The sequence below is a fragment of the Diabrotica virgifera genome, chromosome 5 (assembly GCF_917563875.1).
Source record: "Diabrotica virgifera virgifera chromosome 5, PGI_DIABVI_V3a".
Lineage (NCBI taxonomy): Eukaryota > Metazoa > Arthropoda > Insecta > Coleoptera > Chrysomelidae > Diabrotica > Diabrotica virgifera.
The window spans coordinates 177,517,554-177,539,466 of NC_065447.1; the positions used below are offsets into that span (position 1 = coordinate 177,517,554).

The 21,913-nt window shown below is 33.5% G+C and overlaps 1 protein-coding gene across 2 annotated transcripts in view; it reads right to left on the minus strand.

The window, feature by feature from the left end:
• Nucleotides 1–21,913, minus strand: part of LOC114334629 (glucose dehydrogenase [FAD, quinone]-like) — a 65,850-nt gene that overhangs the window by 22,616 nt on the left and 21,321 nt on the right. The window lies entirely within an intron of this gene.

Genomic DNA, 21,913 nt, shown 5'->3' on the forward strand with positions numbered 1-21,913 from the left:
GAAAAAGGCTTTATTTATCTTTTATTATAACCCTTTCTAATTATCTATTTTTATATACATTTATTTCAAAATCTGTTCCTCATTAAATAACAATAGTTGCCGAGCTTCACACTGTAATACACACACCCAAACTTATATTATGGAATCACCATGTATTTCAAAGTAATATTTATTTAAAAAACCATACAGAAGTAAAAACTTCTTTTGTATATTGGTATAAAAAGTTTTATTAAAAAACATAAAAGTCCTCCAAAAGGATTTGCAAAACGTTTTCAATCTGAATCAGATCATCCTCAGTGCCTAGAACGAAGTATTTCCACGTTAAAATGAATGCAAAAGGTTAAAATTGTGACTAGGTTAAAGAAAAATGTGGCAATACTTACGTTCTGCTTCGTAAAAGAAACTAGCAACTTTTTGAAAAAGGTTACATCGATATTAATGGTTTACATAATAATTAAGTGATATTTGTAGCGACTCCAAGTCGATGTTACAAGATGAAATGTGCTAGGAGTGCTCAAAGGGCAACATGGTTCCCTGCTCGTTAAGAACTTGTGGTTCTTGCCAGTTCAATGAACACAGACCAACAAAAGTGAAGGAGATGACAATCTAATTATCAGACCGAAGTGACATGACAAGATAGGTAGTCAATTTTTGGTTATGAATTTAAAATTATTATGGTTGTTTAAAAAATTTTTGGATTATATATTAGTAACTGTATAAAATTTAAATTTAAATTATAATAATTAGATTTTATTGTAAAAGTATATAAGGCAACTCTCTACTCTATGTTACAGAAAGAACTGTTGTTAGTGTTAGGTAGATAAAATGCTAGTCAGTGACGTCATCGGTGATTAAATTTGAGAAAGAAGGCAAACAGTTTTATTTAGTTTGAAAGAAAAGGAAAATTAGTTCTATGTACACCACCTATATGATAGGTACCAAGATAAGGTGTATATTAATGTTGTAAAAATAGCTAGGTGATGTTGGTTGCCTATGTATATGTTTGTAATGTTTATTGACAAATTGAAAATATTATAATTTAATTGGTTGTCTGAATTAGAGAACTAAAAACTAGAAAAGATAATGGAGCAAACAGACTGATATGAAAGTAATGTATATTATTGTGAAGCTTCCCACACAGGCGAGAAGATTGTTTAGCAAAATCAAGTTGAGTAAGGCAACCACCATCACTCGTTCTCAACTTGATTTTGCTAAACAATCTTCTCGCCTATGTGGGAAGCTTCACAATAATATACATTACTTTCATATCAGTCTGTTTGCTCCATTATCTTTTCTAGTTTTTAGTTCTCTAATTCAGCCAACCAATTAAATTATAATATTTTCAATTTGTCAATAAACATTACAAACATATACATATGCAACCAACATCACCTAGCTATTTTTACAACATTAATATACACTTTATCTTGGTACCTATCATATAGGTGGTGTACATAGAACTAATTTTCCTTTTCTTTCAAACTAAATAAAACTGTTTGCCTTCTTTCTCAAATTTAATCACCGATGACGTCACTGACTAGCATTTTATCTACCTAACACTAACAACAGTTCTTTCTGTAACAGAGAGTAGAGAGTTGCCTTATATACTTTTACAATAAAATCTAATTATTATAATTTAAATTTCAATTTTATACAGTTACTAATATATAATCCAAAAATTTTTTAAACAACAATAATAATTTGAAATTCATAACCAAAAATTGACTACCTATCTTGTCATGTCACTTCGGTCTGATAATTAGATTGTCATCTCCTTCACTTTTGTTGGTCTGTGTTCATTGAACTGGCAAGAACCACAAGTTCTTAACGAGCAGGGAACCATGTTGCCCTTTGAGCACTCCTAGCACATTTCATCTTGTAACATCGACTTGGAGTCGCTACAAATATCACTTAATTATTATGTAAACCATTAATATCGATGTAACCTTTTTCAAAAAGTTGCTAGTTTCTTTTACGAAGCAGAACGTAAGTATTGCCACATTTTTCTTTAACCTAGTCACAATTTTAACCTTTTGCATTCATTTTAACGTGGAAATACTTCGTTCTAGGCACTGAGGATGATCTAATTCAGATTGAAAACGTTTTGCAAATCCTTTTGGAGGACTTTTATGTTTTTTAATAAAACTTTTTATACCAATATACAAAAGAAGTTTTTACTTCTGTATGGTTTTTTAACTATGGTATACAGCCAGCTACGGGGACTTTCCCATTGATTTTGTTTTAATATTTATTTCTTTTGAAAAAACTTCTTATTGTTGCAAAGATTCAAAGGTTTTTATTGAAAATAAACAAATATATAAGACAATCGGATTGTACAGCCCGGTACGGTATAGATTATTCGCTTGAGTTGCAAGTTGAACGAAAATAAATAAACTAACATTTGCGTCAAAAAACGAAAATATGCCTCATGTGGGGTTATAGAACTTACAACGAGGAAAGATTGTTGGTCTTGTGGAGAAAGTAATGTAATACAGGGCGTTCTGTCCAAAACATATGCCAAGTAACAGGAACTAGAAAAGCTCAAAAATAAAGCAAGGGCAAGTAGCCGAAGGTAAAAACGGCTCTCCACGATCGTTTAATTGTCCAATCAGCTGGAAGACACCCAACCATTTCTCACCTGCAGCTCCAAAAGCAGCTTTTGGAAGCTACAGGCGTAACTGTTTCAGTTGAAACGATAAGAAGAAGAATTCGTACCAAGAAGTATAAAGCAGGAGACAGGTATGGGTTCCCGAGTTATACAAGCAGTACAAGACTGATCGCCTAAATTGGTGTCTTCACCACCAAAACTGGAACATTGGGAATTGACAAAATGTGCTATTTTCAAAAACAGTCAGGATTTAATGTAATCAGATGGAAAATCAGATGACCCACAAAATCGTGTACTTAGAGGTCGAGGAAGACAAGCAAGAACGAAAACTGTCAGATCTGTTCACAAATATACAAGGGGAAGTGTAATGTTCTGGAGAGGAATTGTGATCCGTAAAAGAACTCTTTTAATTTTCATCCAATCAACTTTAATTGCTCACAGGTACGTTGATAACCTGTAGTCAGGCTCTGGAGAGGTGAAACAGGAGAAAATTTTATTTTATTGCATGATAATGGATCTCTACATACCATACTACAGACATCATTGAAGCAGAAGGTATCCCTTGTTTGTAGTGGCCTGCTTGCTCACCCGAGCTTAATCCTATAGAGTATTTGTGGGATATGCTTAAAATAAAAATTAGAGCTCGCCGGGATAATTTACAGAACACCGCACGGCTAGTACAAGCTGCTTTAAAGGATGGAGCAACCTACCACAACAAAATGTTGATAATTTGATTAGGAGCGTGCTCACGCAAACTGAAGCTTGCATAAGGACTAGAGGTGATAACACTGACTACCACAAAATACAAAAAAAAAATAAAAACAAGTTAAACATTATTCGTTTTACATTGAAATTTTGTATGCTATTGACTTTAAAACAACTACTTTCAATTTGTTTGTTAAATACTTTATGGTTTTATTTAATTGTTATGTATTTGTTATTAAATTGCTTTAAAATAAATATTGTTTGATTTCGTGTCTCCGTTTTTTTTTAAATTCGCACGGAATAGTAAGAAATATCAGGTGATTCCATATAAGTTTGGGTGTGTGTATACGGTCCGTATCTGTCGCATTATATGATTGGCGTATTTAATTAGCATAATGGCAATAATTAATTGAATAAACGAATTAATTTAAAAAACTAAATTAACAATAAATTATAAAATTGTAATAAGTCAGGAAGTATTTGTTGGGAATTTTTCGCATAAGTAGGTACGTAGTACGTACTAAGTAACTATAGTATGTAAGTGCGACAGAAAACGCACCATATAGTTCGACGGCGGGCAGCTTAATTAACATTGAAAAAACAGGTATCGGTATTGAAATAAGCTCCTTTTACTAGTCGGAATCTTGAAACTGAATGTTTAAACCTCAATTTAGGCACTTAGTAACCTCAAACATATTTATTAATTTACATTATAGTATATCTTAAGTTTTGAAAATGCGTATTTTCGCATTTTTTAGATTTTAAATCGCTTAGAACTCGAAAACTGTCAACTTTTGAGAAAAACGATGACAGACATGTTTTGTTTAAAATGACCCCAAAAAACTAAAATATTGTTCATACGGGAGCGTCTCACAACAGGGAGTATAAGTAAATGAGAGCATAAAATACTGTGCATATTTTTATAGACAAACGTTCTCTTTCATTTTGGGATTGTATTGTTGGTCATATAACCCGTAGCAATAAAATTATTTTTATTTGTATTTTAAAAAGAAAAATCACATTCCATTCATACAGTTGGTTATTTTTTGAGGCCAAGATGGATAGAATATTGCATGTATTGCAATATATATTGTGGGCCGAAATAAAGGAGTACCTATACATTTTTAGTTGAAAAAAACTTTTTGTTTTTTGGGCGATTTAATTTATTTTTGCAGGGCTAATAACCTAACATGTCTTCAACATGACTGCAAATTGGAAGCAAAAATAACGTACAGGGTCGGACTTATAAAAAAATTTATGTAACGGTGCGTTTGAGCTCGTTGCAAATGAAAACTGCCTTAGCTAAAATTGAACTGATATGCTCTTTTAATAGGTTAACTATCCAGAACCCTTCAGTGATATGGAAATTTTTCAAAATTGCCGGATTCGTAAAATATTTTTTTATTCAAATAATCTTCAGAACACGCCTTCGCCATAAAATTTAAAAAAATCCCTTACATATTTGTAAAATATCATTTTTACTTAAATTAGGAAATCTTATTCCAGTACTTTTCTAATATGTTTACCAGAATAAAACCAGGCTATAACCAGGCTATATAAAAAAAAAAACAATAAAATCCTTTACCGATAACCGAAACTATGGGAAGTACTGCAAAACTCCAACATTAACTTTACTCTCATAAAAGCTGTCCAAAATTTATACAGTGACATGAAATCTGCAGTAAAATTAGGAAACAAAATAACAGATTTGTTTACAGTCAACAAAGGTCTACGACAAGGATGTTGCATATCACCGAGTCTGTTTAAGATTTATACCGCCAAAGCCCTTGCAATATGGAAAAGAAAATGCAGTGGAATGGGCATCCACATCGACGACAACACCTGCCTGTACACCCTTCAGTTTGCAGACGATCAGATAATATGTGCAAACGATAAAGAAGATTTGGAATATATGACTCGCAAATTGAAGGAAGAATACGAAAAATGGGGATTGCAGATGAATGTAGAAAAAACACAATATTTATGCCTAGGTGAGGATTCAACTGATATGATATTGGACAATAATCAGAAAATAACTAGCTGTGATAAATATAAGTATTTGGGCATTAATTTCAACAAGGAAGGTACTGACGATGCAGAAATTAAGAGCAGAATAAATAAAGCAAGAACGATAATTAAATCATTGAACGGAGTTTTATGGAGTACCGAGATAGGGAAACAAAGAAAAATGCGAATATACAACACCATGATTAAGAGCACATTGGTATACGGATCCGAAACATGGAGAAAAAAGGAACACCTAAAACGAAAATTAGAAGCTACTGAGATGGACGCCCTAAGAAGAGCAAGTAGAACATCGAGATTGGACCGGGTTAGAAATGAGGAAGTAAAGCGAAGAATGAATTTACAAGAAACGGTTGTAGAATGCATTGAGAAGAAACAATTAACGTGGTACGGACATGTTCAGAGAATGGGGGAGGAAAGACTGCCAAAGAAAATTATGAAATGGATACCCACAGAAAACAGAAAAAGAGGAAGGCCAAGAACGACATGGATACAAGGAGTAAGACGATCAATGAGTGTACGAGGATTAGAAGATGAAAACTGCAATGATAGAAGATATTGGCAACAAGGCATCGGACAACGTCGGAGGACGTTTTGAACCCGAATTTATATATTATTGTGTTTGCATTTTATCAATCAAAAGCAAAATAAAAATTAAATTAATTTTTTTTTAATAACGCGGGCACATAAATTTGATATACCCTGTATATTGAGCTGTTTTAAAATTTAGTAGAATTTAGTTAGGATGTAAATAGATTTCTCTTTTAACGAGCTTTCCGCGGAACCATTAAAGACTTTTGTGAATAATTAAAGTGAAAAGAACTATGTATTTAGATTTAAAATGGAAAAAAATTGTTTACTGTATAGGTAATTATCAATATTTCTCGAAATTGATAATTGAAAAGAAAGTTGGAATTTTAATATCTTCATTTCAATGCGAGTATATGTGGGAGAGTTTCTCCGAAAGTAATTAGGATTGTCGGAACGAATTTGAGGGTGACTATTGTTTGTCAAATGGAAAAGTCAATGTTTTGATTCTTGGAATGTGGAAGGGGAAAAGATGGATTGGATGATGGAGAGAGGTTGAAAAATTATTCATTATGTTGTTGGCAGCGAGAAGAAGCGGTTTTCGACGTGTTAAGTGGAGTAGATAGTTAGCATATATCAGTGGCTGGTTGATAGTGGAGAATAGTGTTGAAAAGTGGAACGAGCGACAGATCAAATCGAGACGAAATACCTCTTTGATTCTGTAGTATTGTGAGAAGGAGAGCAGAGAATTTTTTGGAGTTTTGTTTGAAACGAGAACGTGTCAAAGAAACATGGTTTGTTGGAGAATTAGTGCTGGTATGCTGACAGTTTTGAAGCTGGACAACGGAGAGAGGCTTTGATGAGTAGCCTTTAACATAATCAACGAGGGAGAGCTGTTTGGGGTCACGAGAAGACATCCGAGTGAGGGAAGCAAAAGGTCAGTCAATTTATGTGAAAGATATTTTTATGTTCGGAAAATAAATTTTTGAGTAAAAAGCATATGAATTAAAGTTCCAATATTTCAAAATATAAATAGTAAATATAGGTAACCTTGCGAAGACATAAATTTGATTGGTTTAGTTTGTTTTACCAAAGTCATCGGGAACAAACCGATAAATTGTTTTTTTGTATAGATAATAATTTTAAGTGGTATAAATTTCATTCGGACATCTGTGTCCACAGGTTTTTTAGATTCGATAGTTTTCAGAGTATTAATTTGATAAATAAAAGACAATTCTGTATTTTTATTTTAATAGTTTGCTTTATTTCTTTTCCCTATTTTATCCCGATTAGGATCAACTCAGAGATACTGAACCCACGAGAGAAGATAAATATAACGTAAGATAATTTGTTTTTTTTTCTTTTTTTATATATTGAAAGGCACCCTGAGTTTTTTTATTCAATTTGATATATGATTTGCGACAATTAAATGATTAATTAAATAAATAATAATCAATATAAAATTAATAAGAAGCAGATCACAACAACATGGCGAGCCAACGTTAGGGCCTTAAAGTATCTCTGGTTGTGAATTTGAAGGGAATAGGAAACGGAAAAACAGGTGAAGGAAAATTTATTTGCCCGTCGGAAAAAGTTGATATATTTAAAATTTTTGAAATATTTGTGTGACATAAATTTTTATCTAGGTACAATTTTTACATATTTATTTTATTTTTGATTGATTTGAGATTTGAGATATTTAAAAATTTGTGGGATAAATTGATTATATTTGGGGAGAGAAAAATTTTCGTCTCGACAACATACAAGGTATTTTCGAATTTCATATTAGGCGGGGATAAATTTTAACTACATGTCGATAACAACCAGAAGCAAAAGCAAAGAAAACAAAAAACAAGAAGAACATTTGGAACAAGAAGAACTTATAGAACAAGAAGACATTTTCGAAACAACAATCATGGCATCAGAAAATCAGGAATTATCAGGAATAGATAAATTATTACAAATGATGCATGCAACTCCAGTCACAAAGAATGGAACAGAAAATGGATGAAACACAACAAAAACTGGATACAAATCAGGAGGAAACAAAACTAGCAATGGATAAAAATCAGGAGGAAACAAAACAAGCAATGGATAAAGTGGATCAAAAAATGGATGAAACACAACAAAAAATGGATGAAACACAACAAAAATTGGATCAAAAAATGGATGAAACACAACAAAAAATGAAACAAGCAATAGAAGAGAACAACAAGAAAATGGAGGAACGCATAGAAAAGTATGAAAAGGAAGTAAAAGGATGTTTGACAATGATCAAGAACGAGATGGGAGAACAAGAGATAGAGATTAAAGAAATCAAAATCAAAATGAAGGAGATAAACAATTGCCAAAAACAGGAACTAGAGAATTTGGAAACCAAATTTGAAAATGCTTTGCAAGAAGATAAGAAAGAAACAGAAGAAAGATTCAGAAATAATGAAAAACTAATTGATGATATCAGAAATCAACAACATTCCGGAGAAAGAAGGGAAACGATTATCCATAGTACAGAGGATGTGAAAATAAGATTTGGCGGGGATGTAAAAAAATTACACCCAGTAATTTTCATAAACAATTTGAAAAAGAAAATACGACACATCGGTAACTTCGAGACAGCCAAAGAAACGATAAGGAACCATCTTAAAGATGAGGCAAGTTTATGGTTCGATAGCAAAGAAGAAGAATTGGACAATTGGCATAAATTCGAACAAAAGTTCCTGAGTTATTTCTGGGGAAAAATACAACAACTCGAAATAAACAAGGAATTGCAAAATGGGAGGTACCATGAAAGAATGGGTATTTCAGAGAAAACATATGCACTACAATTATATAATAATGCAAAACATCTACAGTACAATTATTCTTCCGAACAGCTAGTAGAACTGATAGCCAGACATTTTGAAGATACCTTAGAAGATCACATAACTTTACAAAACTACAAAGATATCGACAGTTTGTGCCAATTCTTACAAATACGAGAAGTAAAAATGAGAGAAAGAGAAATAAGAAGATCGCAAGATAATTATAGACAACGCGAAAATCGAGACTATAGAGATAGAAGACAGAACTTTAGGAGAGATTATACAAGAAGAGAAAACGAAAATAGAGACAACGGAAGAGGAAACTATGAACAAAGAAATCGGCAATGGAACGAAGACAGATATCGAGAAAACCAGAATAGAAATAACACCCGCACAAATCAAGAGGACAGAAATGATAATAGAAGGAATCAACAGGAAAATCGTGGAAACCGATACGGGTCCGACAGACAAAGAGAAAACAGAAGGGCGGTAAACAACACGCAAATATATGAATATGAGGATGAGAGACAAAGCGACGGAAGAAGAAGCGAAGAAGAACAGCAAGCGTCTTTTCACGAAAGCGCTCACTAAAAACAAAAGAGCAAACAGGAATTTTTTGTCACCCGAAGGAATTTATTAAATTAGCAGGAAATAATGATGAAGGAAGTGGATCTAATTTAAAATTGGTAGATGGTTTTATAAATGAGAAACCGATTAAAATTATGATTGATACTGGTTCAGAAATTACTGTGATTAACAGGAAAGTAATAGAAGAGGTTGATTTGACGAGTTTGATTTACAAAATTCCCAGGGTAAATTTAGTGGGCGCAAATAAACGGACTTTGGCAACAATAAATGAAGGAATACGAATAAGGGTTCGATTGGGGAAGAAATTTTATGCACTACAATGTGTTATAATGCCAAACATGATGCATGATATGATCGTAGGAGTGGATGAATTGTCAGAAAAACATGTGGTGATAGATTTCAAAAATAACACGATGAAAATCACAGATGGAAAAGAAGAAGAACCTAACATTCTGGAAATGGACAAGGAACATGAGAAACGGAAAAAGGATAATGCAGACAAAAAACAAACGGTGGAAATGAATTTGGCAATTAAGCAAGGACAGAAAAAGAAGAAAAGAAAAAAGGAGAAGATAAGTAAAAAAAATGAAGCTCGGGATTCCTCGAAAAAAGAGATGAGCCCAGAAGAAGAAAAAGAAGAAAAAAGATTGACAAATGAAAATGAAGCTTGGGATTCCTCAAAAGAAGAGATGAGCCCAACAGAAGAAAAAGAAGAAGAAAGATTGTCACAAGAAAATGAAGATTGGGATTCCTCGAAAAAAGAGATGAGCCCAGAAGAAAAAGAGATCAGATTAGAAAAAGAGAACGAAAAAGATACCATGGAAACTGTGGTATTTGAAGAAGAAGTATGCAAAATGGAGGAGGCAGAATACACAATAAACATGTGTAAAGAATCGGAGGAGAAAGAAATACAATTGATATGTGGAGAAGGAAAGGAGAAGGAACTGCGCGAAATATTGAGGGAGTATGAAAATTTAATAAATGAAGAAAACAGAGTAGCCAAAAAATATGAACATTCATTTGAGGTGAAAGACTTAGGAAATTTTCGATCGAAAACTTACCCTATCCCATATAAGTACCGACAGGAGGTGAAAGGAGAAATCAATGAAATGTTAGAAAATCAAATCATAGAGAGATGTGACTCTCCGTATATCAACCCCATCGGGATTTATCCAATACTTCTACAGAAGGGAAACGACCTTCTTTTCAAAAAATTGTGTAAGATACTGCAGGCTAGTTTAGGGCTGGGGTACATACCAAAAGCATGGAGGCTGATAAGGGTGGCTTTTATACCCAAACCTGGCAAAATCGGACAGGAAAGGGCCAAGTCTCTGCGGCCATTAAGTCTGATGTCATTCGTACTGAAGACCTTAGAAAAACTGCTCGATAGGCATATCAGGGATGGTGTATTGGTTGAAAGTCCGATACATCGGGGACAATATGCATATCGAGCGGGAGTCTCCACAGAAACGGCACTGCACCATCTTGTACAGAGAGTGGAGTACGTTCTAGAAAACCAAGAGGTGATGTTGGGTGCATTTCTCGATATTGAGGGAGCATTTGACAACACCTCTTACGAAGCGATCACAAGGGCGATCCGTCTAAAAGGAATAGACGAAACAAGCTGTAGATGGATAGACTGCATGCTGAGAAGCCGTGTGATATATGCTACGTTGCTAGGGGATACAGTGTCAGCTCAGGTAGCCAGAGGCTGCCCACAGGGGGGAGTCTTATCTCCTCTATTGTGGAATCTGGTCATGGATGGCCTGATAGCTAGACTCGACAACGATAGGCATCACGTCCTGGGCTATGCGGATGACCTAGTCATCTTAGCCCACGGAAAATTTAATGGTACAGTCAGAGATCGAATGCAACAGGCTCTGACAGTAGTTACAGAATGGACCTCAAACCCCATCGTGATTGTTAAAAAAAGTAGTGGAGAATTGAGGCTATGTTTGGATGACCGGAATATAAATCAACACACGGTATCGCAATATGAATCACCTCTCAACATCGAGGCTATTTTTGGGAGAATTACAGGATCACATATTTTTTCTAAATTTGACTTAAAACATAGTTTTTGGTTGATACCTTTAGCAGAAAAATGTAGAAACTACACCGCTTTTTCGATCGATGGTATTGTGTACCGATTTAAAGTAGTGCCTTTTGGGTTACAAAGTGCTTGTGCAGCACTGGTAAGAGCTCTGCATACAATATTAAACCAGTATGGAGATTTTATAGTACACTACATTGACGACTTACTAATCTTTTCACCAGATAAATCGAGTCATTTAAAACACATAAAAATTATATTAGAAGAGCTGGACAAGGCCGGATTAAAATTGAATATTGAAAAATGTCAATTTTTTCAAAAAGAAGTGACATATTTGGGTTTTAAATTGGAAACAAAAACAGTTAGTTTAGCCGAGGACCGGATAAAACTCATAGATGAATACCCAAGGCCAACGAATTTAAAAACATTGAGAGGTTTTCTTGGTACGATCAACTATTTCAAAAAACTAATTCCTGATTTAAGCCAGAAGGAGATTCCATTGATAAAATTACTGAAAAAAGGCGTTAAATGGAATTGGAAAGAAGAACAAGAGAAAGCTTTCCAAATATTAAAAGAAGAATTCTCGAAAGGAACTAAAATATATCATCCCATGTACAATTTACCTTTCATATTACGAACTGATGCGTCCATCCAAAAAAATAATCTCACTGGGGACGTTTGCGCAAAACTAATGCCTATTTTCGAGGGTCCATACATCGTGCACAATGAAAATGGAATAAACAGTTATGTCCTGAGGCATGTGGACTCAGAAAAGATACGAGGAGTTTAAAATATCCATGATGTGTACAAATACCACGAATAAAGACAAATGCATACAATTTAAGGTAGGATAAGAGAATTAGGTTAGGATAATATGATAACAAGAGAAAAGTGTTGTTGTCGAGAGAAAATCAAATTTTTTTTTGTTGCACTTAATGATACTGATTTTATCTCAAAACAAGGCGGGGATGTTATTGTGTTTGCATTTTATCAATCAAAAGCAAAATAAAAATTAAATTAAATTTTTTTTAATAACGCGGGCACATAAATTTGATACACCCTGTATATTGAGCTGTTTTAAAATTTAGTAGAATTTAGTTAGGATGTAAATAGATTTCTCTTTTAACGAGCTTTCCGCGGAACCATTAAAGACTTTTGTGAATAATTAAAGTGAAAAGAACTATGTATTTAGATTTAAAATGGAAAAAAATTGTTTACTGTATAGGTAATTATCAATATTTCTCGAAATTGATAATTCGCGGGAGTTTTGTCGCAGATACAGAACAATCAAGAAGTGCCAATTTGTTTTATTTCCCGGGTGACAAAAACACACGAAAGAAAATACAGTGTGACTGAATTAGAGTTTGCTAGCGTACTTTTTTGTGTAAATAAGTTAAGGTTTTATCTATTGGGAGCAAAATTTACAATTGAAACAGATCACGCAGCTTTAGTGCATATCATGAAAAACCGACTGGTTAACAATCGTATACATCGAGGAATTTTGTTGCTGCAGGAGTATGATTTTGAGTTTCTATACATAAAAGGAAAAGACAACATTATAGCCGACGCTCTCACACGTGATGAAGACACTGGAAAAAAGGAAGGAATTGTTTTTCAGGTGGGACTAAATATCTTGACGCAAGAGGAAGGTTTATTTTCGTTAAACGAAATAAGAATAAATCAAGAAGAACTGGAGGAAAAAGAAAAAAGAAGAGCGGAGAGAGAAAATGACATATTCTTCAAAAGAATCGATGGAAAGGAACTATATTTGGTAACACAGACATTGGCAGAGAGGATCATACAAAAATTACACAATGACAATGGGCATATCGGTAGCAGGAAGGTATGGCTGGTTTTTCGAGAAAACTATATCTGTCGAAAGGATTACCGGATTGCCAAAGAAGTGACCCAAAAATGCGAAATATGTCAAAAATATAAAAGCAGAAATTTCAGAAATGAAAATATTGCTAAAAATATTGTATCCCGTCAAAAATTGGATATTGTGGCAATAGATATGTTAAGTGACCTGATAATGACCACGCAAAGGAACAAGCATATTTTGGTGATGGTTGATATTTTTTCAAAATACGTAAAGTTATACAGTTGCCGTACAACAAAGGGGGAAGAAATAATGAGAAAGATTGACAATTTTATAGCCACCGTAGGAACACCAAGAAGAATTCTTTTAGACAATGCGACGTATTTCCGGAGTGAGCGTTTCAAGGGAAAGCTTCAAGACAGGGGAATCGGGACAAATTTCGTCAGTATCCGACATCCTCAAAGTAACCCTTCAGAGCGTTTTATACAGGAGATTACGAAATTCCTTTGCATTGCTGCAAATGGACAACATAGACGATGGGACAGGAAAGTGGCAGAAATAGAAAACTACTTAAACACGATTCCAAGTACGGTGACAAAAGAGACTCCGGAATATATCATGAAGGGTGTTTTGCCATTACGGCCCTGGGAAGAACCTGAGCAGAGGGAATACCAACAAGTCTTGGAAATTGTGCAAAGGAGGCTGCAGCGCAGTAATAAAAAATATCTCCAACGACAAAATCATAATAGGAGACGACGCCCAGTGACTTTTCAGAAGGGAGAAAAGGTGCTGGTAAGGGCATTACGAGTATCAAATCTCACTGGGGACGTTTGCGCAAAACTAATGCCTATTTTCGAGGGTCCATACATCGTGCACAATGAAAATGGAATAAACAGTTATGTCCTGAGGCATGTGGACTCAGAAAAGATACGAGGAGTTTAAAATATCCATGATGTGTACAAATACCACGAATAAAGACAAATGCATACAATTTAAGGTAGGATAAGAGAATTAGGTTAGGATAATATGATAACAAGAGAAAAGTGTTGTTGTCGAGAGAAAATCAAATTTTTTTTTGTTGCACTTAATGATACTGATTTTATCTCAAAACAAGGCGGGGATGTTATTGTGTTTGCATTTTATCAATCAAAAGCAAAATAAAAATTAAATTAAATTTTTTTTAATAACGTGGGCACATAAATTTGATACACCCTGTATATTGAGCTGTTTTAAAATTTAGTAGAATTTAGTTAGGATGTAAATAGATTTCTCTTTTAACGAGCTTTCCGCGAAACCATTAAAGATTTTTTTGTGAATAATTAAAGTGAAAAGAACTATGTATTTAGATTTAAAATGGAAAAAAATTGTTTACTGTATAGGTAATTATCAATATTTCTCGAAATTGATAATTGAAAAGAAAGTTGGAATTTTAATATCTTCATTTCAATACGAGTATATGTGGGAGAGTTTCTCCGAAAGTAATTAGGATTGTCGGAACGAATTTGAGGGTGACTGTTGTTTGTCAAATGGAAAAGTCAATGTTTTGATTCTTGGAATGTGGAAGTAGAAAAGATGGATTGGATGATGGAGAGAGGTTGAAAAATTATTCATTATGTTGTTGGCAGCGAGAAGAAGCGGTTTTCGACGTGTTAAGTGGAGAAGATAGTTAGCATATATCAGTGGCTGGTTGATAGTGGAGAATAGTGTTGAAAAGTGGAACGAGCGACAGATCAAATCGAGACGAAATACCTCTTTGATTCTGTAGTATTGTGAGAAGGAGAGCAGAGAATTTTTTGGAGTTTTGTTTGAAACGAGAACGTGTCAAAGAAACATGGTTTGTTGGAGAATTAGTGCTGGTATGCTGACAGTTTTGAAGCTGGACAACGGAGAGAGGCTTTGATGAGTAGCCTTTAACATAATCAACGAGGAAGAGCTGTTTGGGGTCACGAGAAGACATCCGAGTGAGGGAAGCAAAAGGTCAGTCAATTTATGTGAAAGAGATTTTTATGTTCGGAAAATAAATTTTTGAGTAAAAAGCATATGAATTAAAGTTCCAATATTTCAAAATATAAATAGTAAATATAGGTAACCTTGCGAAGACATAAATTTGTTTGGTTTAGTTTGTTTTACCAAAGTCATCGGGAACAAACCGATAAATTGTTTTTTTGTAAAGATAATAATTTTAAGTGGTATAAATTTCATTCGGACATCTGTGTCCACAGGTTTTTTAGATTCGATAGTTTTCAGAGTATTAATTTGATAAATAAAAGACAATTCTGTATTTTTATTTTAATAGTTTGCTTTATTTATTTTCCCTATTTTATCCCGATTAGGATCAACTCAGAGATACTGAACCCACGAGAGAAGATAAATATAACGTAAGATAATTTGGTTTTTTTCTTTTTTTATATATTGAAAGGCACCCTGAGTTTTTTTATTCAATTTGATATATGATTTGCGACAATTAAATGATTAATTAAATAAATAATAATCAATATAAAATTAATAAGAAGCAGATCACAACAATATATATATATATTTATATATATATATATATATATATATATATATATATATATATATATATATATATATATATATATATATATATATATATATATATATATATATATATATATATTTTACATACCAAATAAATGGTGTAAGATCACATCGTTAAATCCTCCGTATATCAATGGGTACCAATAGAATAGACTAGTTTCGCGATGCCTCGCTCGTCAGTATTCGGCTAGGTACGAATTGATACACCGACGGTTCAATGATGTGTCTTAATATTTCGCACCTCAGGTGCCGAGCTACAAAAGTGCCATCTACTCTGATGACCAAGAAGTAGAAACACGACTCGAAAAGAGAAGTTTTCCACAATCTTTTGAGCTGTATTAAAAGTTGCCTGCATGCAGGGCTTCGGCAAAAGCTTTGCCAATGCTAGATTTTACATACCAAATAAATGGTGTAAGATCACATCGTTAAATCCTCCGTATATCAATGGGTACCAATAGAATAGACTAGTTTCGCGATGCCTCGCTCGTCAGTATTCGGCTAGGTACGAATTGATACACCGACGGTTCAATGATGTGTCTTAATATTTCGCACCTCAGGTGCCGAGCTACAAAAGTGCCATCTACTCTGATGACCAAGAAGTAGAAACACGACTCGAAAAGAGAAGTTTTCCACAATCTTTTGAGCTGTATTAAAAGTTGCCTGCATGCAGGGCTTCGGCAAAAGCTTTGCCAATGCTAGATTTTACATACCAAATAAATGGTGTAAGATCACATCGTTAAATCCTCCGTATATCAATGGGTACCAATAGAATAGACTAGTTTCGCGATGCCTCGCTCGTCAGTATTCGGCTAGGTACGAATTGATACACCGACGGTTCAATGATGTGTCTTAATATTTCGCACCTCAGGTGCCGAGCTACAAAAGTGCTCTAACATTGGCAAAGCTTTTGCCGAAGCCCTGCATGCAGGCAACTTTTAATACAGCTCAAAAGATTGTGGGAAACTTCTATTTTCGAGTCGTGTTTCTACTTCTTGGTCATCAGAGTAGATGGCACTTTTGTAGCTCGGCACCTGAGGTGCGAAATATTAAGATACATCATTGAACCGTCGGTGTATCAATTCGTACCTAGCCGAATACTGACGAGCGAGGCATCGCGAAACTAGTCTATTCTATTGGTACCCATTGATATACGGAGGATTTAACGATGTGATCTTACACCATTTATTTGGTATGTAAAATCTAGCATTGGCAAAGCTTTTGCCGAAGCCCTGCATGCAGGCAACTTTTAATACAGCTCAAAAGATTGTGGAAAACTTCTCTTTTCGAGTCGTGTTTCTACTTCTTGGTCATCAGAGTAGATGGCACTTTTGTAGCTCGGCACCTGAGGTGCGAAATATTAAGACACATCATTGAACCGTCGGTGTATCAATTCGTACCTAGCCGAATACTGACGAGCGAGGCATCGCGAAACTAGTCTATTCTATTGGTACCCATTGATATACGGAGGATTTAACGATGTGATCTTACACCATTTATTTGGTATGTAAAATCTAGCATTGGCAAAGCTTTTGCCGAAGCCCTGCATGCAGGCAACTTTTAATACAGCTCAAAAGATTGTGGAAAACTTCTCTTTTCGAGTCGTGTTTCTACTTCTTGGTCATCAGAGTAGATGGCACTTTTGTAGCTCGGCACCTGAGGTGCGAAATATTAAGACACATCATTGAACCGTCGGTGTATCAATTCGTACCTATCCGAATACTGACGAGCGAGGCATCGCGAAACTAGTCTATTCTATTGGTACCCATTGATATACGGAGGATTTAACGATGTGATCTTACACCATTTATTTGGTATGTAAAATCTAGCATTGGCAAAGCTTTTGCCGAAGCCCTGCATGCAGGCAACTTTTAATACAGCTCAAAAGATTGTGGAAAACTTCTCTTTTCGAGTCGTGTTTCTACTTCTTGGTCATCAGAGTAGATGGCACTTTTGTAGCTCGGCACCTGAGGTGCGAAATATTAAGACACATCATTGAACCGTCGGTGTATCAATTCGTACCTAGCCGAATACTGACGAGCGAGGCATCGCGAAACTAGTCTATTCTATTGGTACCCATTGATATACGGAGGATTTAACGATGTGATCTTACACCATTTATTTGGTATGTAAAATCTAGCATTGGCAAAGCTTTTGCCGAAGCCCTGCATGCAGGCAACTTTTAATACAGCTCAAAAGATTGTGGAAAACTTCTCTTTTCGAGTCGTGTTTCTACTTCTTGGTCATCAGAGTAGATGGCACTTTTGTAGCTCGGCACCTGAGGTGCGAAATATTAAGACACATCATTGAACCGTCGGTGTATCAATTCGTACTTAGCCGAATACTGACGAGCGAGGCATCGCGAAACTAGTCTATTCTATTGGTACCCATTGATATACGGAGGATTTAACGATGTGATCTTACACCATTTATTTGGTATGTAAAATCTAGCATTGGCAAAGCTTTTGCCGAAGCCCTGCATGCAGGCATATATATATATATATATATATATATATATATATATATATATATATATATATATATATATATATATATATATATATATATAAAATCCTTTATAAAAAGTATATATTTAAAATCCCTAAAAAGGGCTACATCACAGAACTAGTTTTCGTTTGGTTGACCAATCATCATCAGTGCTTACGTGAAAATTTACATGCTAACCACCAAGATATAGTATTACAAAAATACGTGGGTAAAAACCCTTTATAAGTAATCCGTCAAGGACTCATCGGTTAAAAATGTGAACTTAAGTATGGATGTTTAAAATATTCCATTACTTCCATAACATACATACTTAAGTTCACATTTTTTACCCGATGTTTCCTTGGCGGATTACTTATAAAGGCTTTTTACCCACGTATTTTTGTAATACTATATCTTGGTGGTAAGCAGTGATGATGATTAGTCAACCAATCGAAAACTAGTTCTGTGATGTAGCCCTTTTTGGGATTTTAAATATATACCTTTTATAAAGGATTTTATTGTTTTTTGTATTACATGGTATACAGCCAACTACAGGAAAACTTTTTCCTTGTGGATTTGGCTATAAAATATCATTTGTCAATACCTGCCACATCAGTACCTGCCGAAAGAGTATTTTCAAAGTCTGAGCAGTTAACAAACCTAAGTATTGTTTAGAAATTAGATTAGACATTAGAATACTGGTTTTAATACCGGTATCCCGAAATTTCAAATTTCAAATATCAAATATCGGTATTCAGATTTTAGTTCGGTATTGTAAACCCTAGTCACTTTGAACATGCTTAAAATAACAGTTATACTAAAACCAAAATTAAAATGCACTAATAGAAATAAACAAACCAAAACACGTTAAATGTTACAAGGATCACTCCCAAATCATAATTTACAATGTATGCATATACATTGTAAATCCCAAATCATAATTTACAAAGTTTACACATTGTAAATCATGATTCAGAAGTGCTCCCCGTAACAATCAACGTGTCTTGGTTTGTTTAGTTCTAGTGCATCTTTATTGTGATTTTAGTGTAGAAAATTTATTTAAAACTTAAAATTTATCTTGTTAGAATTTTTGCTTTATTGGTAAATTTTTTGTTACATTTTTTGTCTTTCTGAGTGTTTCTGTCATGATACAATACAAGGGCATAATTTAAACAACGATTAATTTTATTAACAATGGAGGTTGGTATTAAGGACAAAATAATATATTTAAATACAGATTTACCAGACCCTCTCAATGAGGTATGACTTAAGGGGATAGGCAAATCTTGGTCCAATGCTATTTAAATGCATTCATTTTTTTTTCGAATCCCAAGAAAACTTTAAACGCAGAATGAAAAATTACATTATTACCGAGGGCCGAAAGGTCCTGAAAACTACTATAATGTTTATTTTAATAAGTTACAGGGGTGAAAAAAAAAGAGAAAATTTAGTGTGATTTCACTATTTCAATATTTCTGTAATAGTAATTTCAAATATTTCTTTCAAAAGAAACTTTTTGTCTGTTCTAAGGGGCTTTCGGCACTCGGTAATAAGGTAACTTAATATCTAACGCGATTTGAAAACATTACGAGATACTTAAGAAGGGGGGGGGGTGAATCTGACGTTTATGACATTAGCACTAAAAAGTGTCTTCCTCAAGTTTAAAGTTAACGTGTTTCGGAATTTCTTTCTAATATGCCAGCCACATTTGTAAACTATTAAAAGTGGGGATCCTTTTCAGATGAACATATAGTGGAGTCACTCAAGGTTTTCGCCTCCGATTTCGTTGAACCTCCATCGATTTTCATGAAAATTGATAAATAATGGTGATATGATGCAAACTTGCGCTTTTACCTTGGGGGTGGAAGCCACTCCTTCTCAGGGGTAAAAATTATTTTATCAAAATAAGATATAATCGATATAAGGAAAAATTCTAAGCAAAATTTAATATAAAATGTTATTAATATAAATCAATGCTTTTTGAGTTATTGAGGATCAAACTCAAAATCTATGAGCATTTACAAAAAAGTTATTATTACCAAAATTGAAGATAATAAAAAACTCAATACACTATTCACTTAAAGAACTAAAATAATGTTAAGTCAATGTGAGTTATGGGTAATTGAATGTAAATTTTTTTTGACGATTACTCAAATCTAAGTATTCAAGCTTAAATAACGGGAAAACGATGCATTTTATAAAATATACCTGTTATGCACTTGTCAAAGCACTTCGGATTACCTATCAATTAAGCGTCAGTAGAAGTTAATAGCATTAAATTTAAGCAAGTTATTATGAAAATAATAGAATTTTCGACTGTTTTAGGACAAAGTGAAAAATTAAACATACGCCATTTCCACAAAAATTATAATTTATAGTAATCCTTACAGTAATTTCTTTATATTAGCATAAGTAATGATTTCAACAATTTTGACCGGTTTAGAATAAATTTTTTTTTTAAAAGGTATAATTTAAGAAAATCAGAATTTTTAAAGTGGTCGTAATTTTCATTTTCTATTAATAATAACTCCAAGAATACTCAATATACGTAAAAAATGATATATAACCAAATTTTAGTTTTTTCTGTATAAAATATACTACCTTTTTATTATTTGTGTAGGGTAAAAAGTAACCGAGATAGAAACGTTTAAAGCTTAAATTTTGCTGCGAGAACCATGTAACCGGGGCCATTTAACTTTTTATTTTTTAAAAAGTAAGGGGTTTCAACAATTAAATTCAACGTCGTTTAATTGCTTTTGGAATTAACTTCCAAAAATGGTTTGTAGGTGAACCATCCTAAGAATTAACGGAGTTATTAAAAAAAGCAATAACAGTTTTTGGAAATAATTTTACAAGATAAATTTTGAAAAAATTTTGGAGCATAAATTTTAATGCTATCAATTGTTCGAGGATTTATTTTATAGATATTTCTAAGTACTTTGACAAATAATTGATGGATTCGACCGTTACTTGATTAAAGTTCATTTTATCTAACAATTAAACACTGAAAACGTTTGTTTTCTATACTTCTGCAAAATTTATTACAACTATGTGAATACAGCTGTTTCGGCAGAGTGCCTTTCTCAAGTGATTTAAAAAGGCAAACCCATAGTAATCTAAATCACTTAAGAAACCCATTCTGCCGAAACAGATGTAGTCACATAGTTGTAATAAATTTTGTGGAAGTATAGAAAACAAACGTTTTCAGGGTTTTATTGTTAGAACTTTGACAAATATTAAATAAGTTTATGTTATAAAATGCATCATTTTCCCGTTATTTATGCTTGAATACTTAGATTTGGGAACTCACTGAAAAAAATATACATTCAATTACCTATAACTCACTTTCAGTTAACATTAAAAGGTTTTTTTAGTAAGGGATCTATTTCATTTTTTATTAGCTTCGATTTTGGTAATAACAACTTTTTTGTAAAAGCTTATAGTTTTTGAGTTATTTATGAAAAATCGGATACAAACATGCGTTTTTCTCACGAAAATTAAAATTGTTGATCTATATTAACTCAAAAAGTTTTGATTTATCTAAATAACTTTATATAAGAAATTTTGCTTAGAATTTAATTTTAATAAGAATTAGAATTAATTTTTTAGAATTTTAATAAAATAATTTTCATCTTTGAGAAGGGGTGGCACACACTGTGTCACCTTTGTTCCTTGAGATATCCTCTAACCACTCAAAAATTTTCCAGCAAATCGATGGAGGTTCCACCATATCCACCCTC